We start from the raw sequence: 12458 nt of genomic DNA on the forward strand, positions 1-12458 counted from the left end.
AAATAAAAAAAACACAACAAGAATAAATAAATACATATTAATTTATATTCAATATCTAAAAGAATAAAAATGCATAATTTTTTGAAATTCTAGATAAATTTACTATTAACCCCTAAACTGCCCTAATCTAATCACCTAATCCACTCTCATACAGGTATGTGGAATGATTAGGAGATTAAGGCCTATTAAATAGTAATCATTAACAATCACCTAATCATCCCCTATACAGGTAAATGGAGTGGTTAGGAGATTAAGGTCTAAAAAATAGTAGCTAATAATAATCGCTTTATCAACCCCCATACAGTAATGGGGGATGGAGTTATAGGGATGGCATACTGAATACTAATTAACAGTAATCACCTAATAAACCCCCATACAGTTATTGGGGGTGCTTAGAATAATAAAAGAATATGCATCATACATAAAAATGCATATTTTTTAAAAAATTCTAGATAAATCTACTATTAACCCCTAAACTGCCCTAATCTAATCACCTAAACCACTCTCATACAGGTATGTGGAATGATTAGGAGATTAAGGCCTATTAAATAGTAATCATTAACAATCACCTAATCATCCCCTATACAGGTAAACGGAGTGGTTAGGAGATTAAGGTCTAAAAAATAGTAGCTAATAATAATCACTTTATCAACCCCCATACAGTAATGGGGGATGGAGTTAAAGGGATTAAGGCATACTGAATACTAATTAACAGTAATCACCTAATAAACCCCCATACAGTTATTGGGGGTGGTTAGAAGATTAACAACTAAATCACCCACCTCCCATCACAAACTAGAACTACACCTAACCGCCCTCTAAACTAACCTCCATATTTACAAACAATAAAAAAATTTAAGTTACATACAATAATAAACTACAGTAACCAAAATAAAAAACAGCATTATACCTAACTCTAAACTGCATGTCCCATAAAATAAAATAAAAAAACACCCAAAATAAAAAAAACTAAACCCTAACACTTAAATTAATTACAATAGCCCTTAAAAGGGCCTTTTGTAGGGCATTGTCCTAAATTGATCAGCTCCTTTGGAAAAAAAAAATAATAATTACTAACCCCTCTCTACAATAAAAGCAACCCCCTTCTCTATTGGATGATAAGAATTTAAATTTAAAATTTTTCTTGCTATTGGCCAATTTAAATCAGCCAATAGGGATTGATTGATTTAAAATCACCCAATCATAATTAATTTGGTTTAGAGGGTGGTTTAGTTTAGATCGGGGGGTTAGGTGTTAGGTAGAGTAGGGATAGATTGCATTTGGGGTTTTGGTGGTTTAGGTTTAATATTTATTTTTTATTTACTTATGCCTAGATTTAGAGTTCTGTGGTAGCCGTCAAAAGCAGTGTTAAGGGGTCCTAACGCTGCTTTTGGCTGCCCGCTAGTATTTAGAGTCAGCCAGGAAAGGGTCTAACACTCACTTTCCAGCCGCAACGTTTCCATACCGCAGATCCCCTTACGCCAATTGCATATCCTATCTTTTCAATAGGATCTTCCTAACGCCGGTATTTAGAGTCTTTGCTGAAGTGAGCAGTAGAAACTCTACCGACAAGACTCCAGCCACAGAAAAAAGTCAGTAGTTAAGAGCTTTATGGGCTAACGCCGGTTTATAAAGCTCTTAACTACTGTGCTCTAAAGTACACTAACACCCATAAACTACCTATGTACCCCTAAACCGAGGTCCCCCCACATCGCTGCCACTATAATAAATATTTTTAACCCCTAATCTGCCGACAGCACACCGCCGCCACCTACATTATCCCTATGAACCCCTAATCTGCTGCCCCTAATATCGCTGACACCTACATAATATTTATTAACCCCTAATCTGCCCCCCCTAACGTCGTCGCTACCTTACCTACACTTATTAACCCCTAATCTGCCGACCGGACCTCGCCGCTACTCTAATAAATGTATTAACCCCTAAAGCTAAGTCTAACCCTAATCCTAACACCCCCCTAAATTAAATATAATTTTAATCTAATGAAATAAATTAAATATTATTAACTAAAGTCTTCCTATTTAAAGCTAAATATTTACCTGTAAAATAAACCCTAATATAGCTACAATATAATGAATAATTATATTGTAGCTATTTTAGGATTTATATTTATTTTACAGGCAACTGTATTTATTTTAACTAGGTACAATAGCTATTAAATAGTTATTTACTATTTAATAGCTACCTAGTTAAAATAATTACAAAATTACCTGTAAAATAAATCCTAATCTAAGTTACAATTAAACCTAACACTAGACTACCAATAAATAAATTAAATCAATTAAATACAATTACCCCCCTGAACATCTCCCTACCTTGAGCCGTGTTCACCCAGCCAGCACCAATGGACCAAAAGAGGGCATCCGGAGTGGCAGTAGTCTTCATCCTATCCGGGCAGAAGAGAACATCCGGACCGGTAGACATCTTCATCCAAGCGGCATCTTCTATCTTCATCCATCAGGAGCGGAGCGGAGCCATCTTCTTCCAGCCGACGCGGATCCATCCTTCTTCCACGACGCCTACTCACCGAATGAAGGTTCCTTTAAATGACGTCATCCAAGATGGCATCCCTCGAATTCTGATTGGCTGATAGGATTCTATCAGCCAATCGGAATTAAGGTAGAAAAACTCTGATTGGCTGATTGAATCAGCCAATCAGATTCAAGTTCAATCGGATTGGCTGATCCAATCAGCCAATCAGATTGAGCTTGCATTCTATTGGCTGTTCCGATCAGCCAATAGAATGTGAGCTCAATCTGATTGGCTGAATCTTTTTACATTTAATCTTTTTGAGTCACCAACTCCTACTGAGCATGTGCAAGAAATACAGACTATGCGTACATGCATTTGTGATTGGCTGATGGCTTTCATATAATACAGGCAGAATGGAAATAGACATAATTTTGACCTTTGTCATAAAAAAATTCTACTATTCATGTGATGTTCAAACTAAGTGATTTTGCATTGTCTTTTTATCATGCATTTGTTGATTATGGAAATCTACTGCATTTACTGGTCCTTTAAGGAGTTTAGTTTAGAAGGGGGTTTTCGTTATTTTGTGTTTGGGGTATTTGGTAGCATAGGGGTTAATAGATATTACTTGCTTGGGTATGTGGCAGCATCTATTGTAAAAATGTAAAAGGGCCCTCTGGTGCATAAACAGAATCTGTCAAACATTTTTAACAAGCATCTATCTTTATATACCTGTGACCTTACTCCTGCTCCTTTATCTAAGAATGTACCCCTTTTTGTGTTGGCATCCAATTTCACCATGTTTTAAAATGTATACGTTTAATTTAATTGATCGCCACTGAGAGTGTTAATTTGCAAATACACTGCAAACTGAGGACATTTGCTACCTTTAAGTTTTTAAGGTGTCTCATAAATTCTACTAATTTTATAAATCTACTTGCCTTCCTTCTCTTTTTAACAATATTGTTGACTTCATACACAATATACCAAATTAAGCTCCTTTACCCTATCCCTTTCTCTGACTCAATAGAGCCTCAATGTTCCAGCCTCCCATCAAGCATTACATTTTTTAAGAAGTAAAGAAGTGGAACATGCTTGCTACATAAATCTACCCCTCCAGCTACTTTTCATATTGTCTATGCTGAATTATTTCCTGAATATATTCTGGGCAAACACACACAACATTCAAATGACATCAGAAACATAGTTCCAATCTACAAATCAATTACCCTATAGTCTTTGATAAACAAGACTAAACTATTCCCTCACTGAAAACACAGCTGTCTTTAGCCATAAATACTTAGAGTAAAATATACTGGGAATTAAAATGAAAAAATATGGCATATTTACATATAAATCTTATCGGAGGTCTGTACTGTATTTTTTAATGCTAAAGAATTATATCCAACATAAATATTTTTGGACGTAAGATATTAATAAAAGTTAAAATAATTATTATGACCTTTAAACATTCTAGCAGACATGAAGGATTCTAGTCAAAGATCTACAGAATAAATTAGTTTGGCTTCTTTTTCATCCACATAAAAGATGAAGGTTCATGCATGATATTATGCTGGATATATACAAACTAAAAAAGATATTTTTTGTATATTTCAAAATATGTTTACTTCACTTAATGATCATATTTATCTGGTTTATACATTTCTGAATTAAATAAGGTCACCACAAAAATGAATTTGATGCTGCAACCCGAGTAAGTTTCCGTAGGGTTCATATGTTTGTTATATATTTTTAATTTTGTCAATAACATTTTGGGGAAATGTCTTTTATCTCTTGTTTTAGAAGTTGCTACATAATACCCACAAATATTTTGGCCCAGAAAATATAAGCTGTATCTGGCCCTTTACAAAACAAATTTGCCTATTTATGACCTAAATTATTAAAGATACATATTTAAAGGGACACTGAACCCAAATGTTTTCTTTCGTGATTCATGCAATTTTAAGCAACTTTCTAATTTACTTCTATCATCAATTTTTCTTTGTTCTCTTGCTATCTTTATTTGAAAAAGAAGGCATCTAAGTTTTTTTTTTTGGTTCAGTACTCTGGACAGCTCTTTTTATTGGTGGATGAATGTATCCACCAATCAGCAAGAACAACCCAGGTTATTCACCAAAAATGAACTGGCATCTAAACTTACATTCATGCATTTCAAATAAAGATACCAAAAGAATTAAGAAAATTTGATAATGTAAATAAATTAGAAAGATGCTTAAAATGTCATGCTCTATCTGAATCAGGAAAAAAGAAAATTGGGTTCAGTGTCCCTTTAAGAAATTCAAAATTGTAAATGCCTATTCAATGTAAATTCTTGTAGGGGCACTCAAGTCAAAACTAAACTTTCCTGATTCAGATAGAGCATGCAATTTTAAACAACCTTCCAGTTTACTTCCATTAACAAAATGTGTACAGTCTTTTTATATTTTTGCTTTTTTGAGTCACTGGCTCCTACTGAGCATGTGCAAGAATTCACAGAATATACATATGTGGATTCGTGATTGGCTGGTGGCTGTCACATGATACAGGGGGAGTCGAAATAGACATAACTTTGAAAATTGTCAGCAAAAAAATCTACTACTAATTTGAAGTTCAGAATAAGTGCTATTGCATTGTCTTTTTTTATCATGCATTTGTTGAGTATGCAAATCTACTGAATGAACTGGTCCTATAAGCTAATATTTTAGCTCCTAGCATACATATTAAATTATATTAATATAAAATAAGGATTAGGACTGTTATAAAAGCATTAACTACAATTATGCATGGCTGCTGTATCATATAGAGTATTGTAATCATCTTTAGAAATTGCTATGTATTTACCCCATATTCCAAATAATATCCTAATACATATTTAGATTTATAAATTCATAGAACTCCAGTTCTATGTAATTTTAAGTTTTTTAAATTCAGCAGTCTACATTGTGTTATTATTTTTCAAACAACTTAGTTGTAGGAGAAATATATAATTGATTAGGGCAGAATAGGCTTTTCAGAAGTATTATAGATTGATTGAGTTAACTAATTTGTATTCACCCAAATAATTTTTCAATTTTTCCCTTTTACATTTAAGACTTTATTTGTTGCTTAGCAACAGGTTTTATGTTTTTTGTTCTGTAATCTCAAAAGAAGAGGTTTTTTTTTTCCCCAAAACTTGTGTAATGAACAAAAGACTGAATTCACCACACATCATTTTAGTGTGTCAGAAGAGGTGAACATAACTGTGGAAATAAAATTGCCTGCAGCTTGCCAAAGGCTGAATTCATTTGACAATGTACAGTGAGAAAAGAAGAAACAGGACATATATATATATATATATATATATATATCACCACAAAGAAACTGTAAGATAACTGAAAAAAATAAAATATTGTAACTACATTAACAAGCTGAGATAATGGTAGAAGGCTTACAGAATCAGATATTGTTAAGAAGAAAACAACTATAGAGCAATGCTGAAAACACACACGCTTAAGCAAAAATCAACTGAGATAATCAAAGGATTTAAAAAAACAAACAGATTGTCCAACATATCCTTTAAAATAAAAAAAATATGTTTTGAGGGAAACACTGTATCTATTAAAATGTTTCATTTGCAGAAGCAATGCCATTGCAATTATATCATACTGTTTTGGTTGTCGAAGCATTTCTATTTTTTATTGATTGAAAAAGTTAAAGCATGTTTATCTCAAGATTTTTTTAAAATATTTTCTTCACAAATATGCTTTTGTTATTCTTTGTGGTGATATTATTTAACTGAGCAATGTAAAAGATAAAAAGATAATCAGTAAGAAAAAAAATAAACAAGTAAACATATTTTAAAATACATAACCAAAATCCCTTTTTCACCATACTGTAGATGAAAAAGAAGCCATGATAATTTATCTTGTAGATCTTTAGCTAGCATTCTTTATTTCTGCTAAAATGCTCAAAGGTCACCATAATTTATTTTATAATTATTTTCACTATATTTCTATAACATTAGAAAAATACAATACAGACCTCGAATAAGATTTATTTTAAATCAAGCTATTTTTTATTTTATTTTATAGTATATTCGCTTTAAAGTGATGGTAGATTTCAGACTATAAGAATTTTGCAATGAAAAAATATATTAGTTTGCAAGTAAAACTACCTTATTTTTTATTTTTTAAAGAAAATATATATTTTATAATAAATGTGTATATTGTATAATGTGTATATTGGTATTGTCTGTTCCTCCGCCCCCCTTCATTTCCTATTTTGGCTGGGCTGTGATGTATAGAGCAGTCACATCCACTCTCTACATAGGCTTTCTAAGGGCTTTAAAGGGGCTGGACTTGTCATATGACACACATGGTTATTGATCACTGGAATTGTTATAATAAAAAAAAAAAAAAACCAGTTAATCCAAGTGGGCCGGAATTACATTGCAATAGAAGCATTACTATGTGCACTAATGTAATCCTTTCACAGATGGATTAAAAACAAAAAAGTACACATATAATTTTTTAATGGCAAAGATTACATATATGGCATTTGAATAGTTAAGGTTTACCATCACTTTAACCCCTTAGTGACCAGAGCACTTTTTCATTTTCTGTCCGTTTGGGACCAAGGCTATTTTTACATTTCTGCGGTGTTTGTGTTTAGCTGTAATTTTCCTCTTACTCATTTACTGTACCCGCACATATTATATACCGTTTTTCTCGCCATTAAATGGACTTTCCAAAGATACCATTATTTTCATCATATCTTATAATTTACTATAAAAAAAATTATAAAATATGAGGAAAAAATGGAAAAAAACACACTTTTTCTAACTTTGACCCCCAAAATCTGTTACACATCTACAACCACAAAAAAACACCCATGCTAAATAGTTTCTAAATTTTGTCCTGAATTTAGAAATACCCAATGTTTACATGTTCTTTGCTTTTTTTGTAAACTATAGGGCCATAAATACAAGTAGCACTTTGCTATTTCCAAACCATTTCTTTTCAAAATTAGCGCTAGTTACATTAGAACACTGATATCTTTCAGGAATCTCTGAATATCCATTGACATGTATATATTTTTTTTTTGTAGACAACCCAAAGTATTGATCTAGGCCCATTTTGGTATATTTCATGCCACCATTTCACCGCCAAATGCAATCAAATCCAAAAAATCGTTCACTTTTCACAAATTTTTTCACAAACTTTTGGTTTCTAACTTAAATTATTTACAAACAGCTTGTGCAATTATGGCATAAATTGTTGTAAATTCTTATCTGGGATCCCCTTTGTTCAGAAATAGCAGACATATATGACTTTGGCGTTGCTTTTTGGTAATTAGAAGGCCGCTAAATGCCACTGTGCACCACACGTGTATTATGCCCAGCAGTGAAGGGGTTAATTAGGGAGCATGTAGGGAGCTTTTTGGGATAGTTTTAGCTTTAGTGTAGTGTAGTAGACAACCCCAAGTATTGATCTAGGCCAATTTTGGTATATTTTATGCCACCATTTCACCGCCAAATGCGATCAAATTAAAAAAAAAGGAAATTTTTTCTCAATTTTAGGTTTCTCACTGAAATTATTTACAAACAGCTTGTGCAATTATGGCACAAATGGTTGTAAATGCTTCTCTGGGATCCCCTTTGTTCAGAAATAGCAGACATATATGGCTTTGGCATTGCTTTTTGGTAATTAGAAGGCCTCTAAATGCTGCTGCGCATCACACGTGTATTATGGCTAGCAGTGAAGGGGTTAATTATGTAGCTTGTAGGGAGCTTGCAGGGTTAATTTTATCTTTAGTGTAGAGCTCAGCCTCCCACCTGAAACATCAGACCCCCTGATCCCTCCCAAACAGCTCTCTTCCCTCCCCCACCACACAATTGTCCCCGCCATCTTAAGTACTGGCAGAAACTCTGCCAGTACTAAAATAAGAGGTATTTGCCATTTTTTTTTTAAAAAAAAAAGCATATTTACATATGCTGATGTGTATGATCCCCCCTTAGACCCCAACCTCACTGATCCCCCACCTAACAGCTCTCTAACCCTTCCCCTCTGCCTTAATGGGCGCCATCTTGGGTACTGGCAGCTGTCTGCCAGTACCCAGTTTTGCAGAAAATGTGCCTTTTTATTAAAAAAAAAGCCCTTTTCTGTAGTGTAGCTTTCCCCCCCACCAAGACCAACCCCCCACCCCTTCCAGATCCCTTAGATTATATTTTTAAAGTGTAAACTTTCTTATTTTTTTTTACTTTTAACTTTATGTTTTTCTGTAGTGTAGCGGTTCCCACCCGCTCCCGCCCCATGCACGCGCCCGCCCACCAACCCCCGTGCACGCGCACGCTCCCGTGCGCGCCCCCGTGGGTCCCGCCCCCGATCCCGCCCCCCTCCACTCCATACAGAGCATCGATGGCTGCCCACCCGCCTCCCACGTAAGCTCCCACCCACCCACCAACGATACCGGCCATCGATGTCCGGTGCAGAGAGGGCCACAGAGTGGCTCTCTCTGCATCGGATGGCCAAGGGGGGTTATTGCAGGATGCCTCCATATCGAGGCATCACTGCAATTACCGGAAAGCAGCTGGAAGCGAGCAGGATCGCTTCCAGCTGCTTTCCAGACCAAGGACGTACGCCACACGTCCTCGGTCATTAAGTGTATTTTTTTTGAGGACGTGTGGCGTACGTCCTTGGTCGTTAAGGGGTTAAGAAATGATGGTCAAGGACAGAGATTTTTTTTTTACAGTTTTGTATATTAAAGCATGCAGAGTAACAGTTTGGTAACTTGAAAATATGTTTCTGAAGTAATTTGAATGTTGGGCATGTTTGCCCAGAATATTCACAGGAAAGCATTCAGTATAGGCAACATGAAATGAAGCTGGAGGGGTATATTTCTTTAGAAATCATGTCACTCTTAACTAAGGTGTTTACCATTTTAACAATTTTTAAACTTTAGGGGAGGCTAGAATTTTGAGAATTCAATGAGTAAGTGAAAGGGAATAGTTTAAAAAAGAGGCTTATTTAGTATGATGTGAATGAAGGTTAATTAAAAAAAGAAAGTCTGTGTAGATAGAGAAATAAAGAGATGAGTGTAGTTTCCATCATAGGGCTATATTACTATTGGTACGCTATCTATCACTCTCACTCGAGTGTAAACTTTGTTAGAAGTATGCTTTTTGTGCTCGACGGGTAGTGTGCATATTACATGTTGATAGTAAAAAGAATGTGAAAATCATAAGAATGTAAAATATTTCCTTTTAATACACAGTAAAATGCATGATTAAATATTAATATTAAATGAAATTTATTTTTCCTATTTAAATGTATTTGAGTGGAAAGGGCTCAAAATATATATATATACAGTACATATGTATATATGTGTATACATGTGTATATATGTGTCTGTATGCATATACATGTATGTATATAAATATATCAATACACATGAGCAGTGATCAAGTGTGGTGGAGCACACAAAAAATGTCTACAGTTGCCGTACTGTGACCCCGGATCGCCATGTATAGAGCTGTGGCTCATTTTTGTTTTTATTGTGTCTCCAATAAAGTATCTTTTTTACTTTTTTAACATGACTCCAGCTGCTTGCTTCTTCCTGCATCAGGTTATGCCCGGAAGTACATTGGTGTTCATTGGTTGTGATTGCGCACTGGACGGAGGTGCTCTTTCTGTGCTCCCATATCAGGATGAAAGCATCTGCTGACCAGTGCCGACGCTGAAGACACGCTGCTCATTTGCACGGACCCCCAGGACTGGTAAGCGCCACTTCTATTTGGTTTTGTATATATATATATATATATATATATATATATATATATATATATATATATTTGCATAGGGGAGGAAACAGAGCCAATATGTTGTTACAAAAGGAATACACATAGATAAATATGTTGTACACATTTTTTTCCCCAAGGGTTTGAACACACTGTTGGATTTATAGTGTTTTCTTTGAAGGTGTTGCCGTTGGGGTACAAAGTGTACACATATATACATATGTTTTTTTCCGCAATACACTTTTAACCAAATATTGTGTTAAAATAGGGAATTTAGGCTAGCCCTGTTTACGATGAAAGTAACAGCGAATAACTAAAGATATTATAATTGGTAAAGTAACGTGAGTGAGGTAATGTGGTATTAATACAAATACTATGCAAATAAATGAGATGGATAGTTGACATAATATACAGTATGTATGCTAGTACGCTGTATACTAGATGTGCTTCAGGTACACCAAGAGGGATCACTGGTGGATGACTGTCACTTGTGGTGGGGTATTTATGAGGTTAAGTAACATGTTTTAATTATACTGTCCAAAGAAGGGGCAAAATTTCAAAACCTCAAAAATATAGGTCTTAATACTGGAGAGTGCCTTTTATGAAATTATGGATATATATGAGTAGTAAGAAGCTACACATGTTGTCAAACTTAATTTGACAGGTATCACGCCCCTTTTAATGTAAATCCCCGCCCCTTTTCCACCCAAGTCTCTGCTTGTGTTCCCGCCCCTAGTATCCGCCCCTTTTTAATATTCATAATGCTTTTGATATGGTAATGATATAGTTGTGTGGGGTATATGTAATATCCAATAGGATTTGTAGTGAATATTTTTAATATGCTTTAATTTATTTATGTTTAAGGCTATGGGCATGACAAAAGAAAATTAAATAAAATTGAATAAACATGTTGGGGCGATATATATATATATATATATATATATATATATATATATATATATATATATATATATATATATATATATATATATATATATATATATATATATACATACATACACACACACATACACATAGAGAAAGAGAGATAGAGAGAGAGAGATGTAGTCACACAAAAAGAAAAGACACAGAGGGAGAGAGAAATAGAGAGGTGAAAGAAATAGAGATATGTATTCACACACAAACCCCCCCCAAACTATATATATATATATATATATATATATATATATATATATATATATATATATATATATATATACAGGTGGCCCTCGTTTTTACAACAGTTCAATTTTCACCGTTTCAGAATAATAACCTTTTTTTCCAGTCATGTGACTGCTATTGAAAAGCATTGAGAAGCAGTGCATTTATTAAAATAGCCAGTAGGTGGAGCTGTCTGCTTGTGTTGCAGCAAAGCCAAGCAAGCTGAAATTAATTAGTTTAACCAGACCTGAGCTATCGAGCAGATTTTAATGGAACAAGATATTCCTGTTTATAAATCAGTCCAGATTGGAATGCATAGAAATAACTGTTTGCAGAAAAATGCAAGTGAAGTCTGTGTTGTGTGATTATTTTATTAGGTTTATAATGCTGTTTAGCAAATGCTTTTGTTCTTTTGACTTAGTTTAATTATATATTCTGTGTTGTGTGATTATTTTATTAGGTTTATAATGCTGTTTAGCAAATGCTTTTGTTCTTTTGACTTAGTTTAATTATATATTCTGTGTTGTGTGATTATTTTATTAGGTTTATAATGCTGTTTAGCATTTAAAGTCTTCATTTCAAAGCTTTAAAAATAATGTATTAGGTGTTACTTATGACAATTTTGAGAGGGGCCTGGAACCTATCTCCCTCATTTCCCATTGACTTACATTATAAACTGAGTTTCAATTTACATTGGTTTCGATTTACAACCATTCCTTCTGGAACCTAACCCCGGCATAAACTGAGGGCTACCTGTATACACACACACAGACACAGAGGGAGAGACTAATAGAGAGGTGAGAGAAATAGAGAGATATTTTCACACACAATAAAACCAAACAGCCAAAAAATTTATAAAATATATGTATATATATATACACACACACACACACACACACATACAGACACAGAGGGTGTAGACATAGAGAGGTGAGAGGAATAGAGAGGGTTATTTAAAGAAAAACAAAAAAATATACAGTATATTACACACAAAAAAAAACCAAACTATATATATATATATATAGATATA

Source organism: Bombina bombina, chromosome 2 (genome assembly GCF_027579735.1).
Source record: "Bombina bombina isolate aBomBom1 chromosome 2, aBomBom1.pri, whole genome shotgun sequence".
In the NCBI taxonomy this organism is placed as follows: Eukaryota; Metazoa; Chordata; class Amphibia; order Anura; family Bombinatoridae; genus Bombina; species Bombina bombina.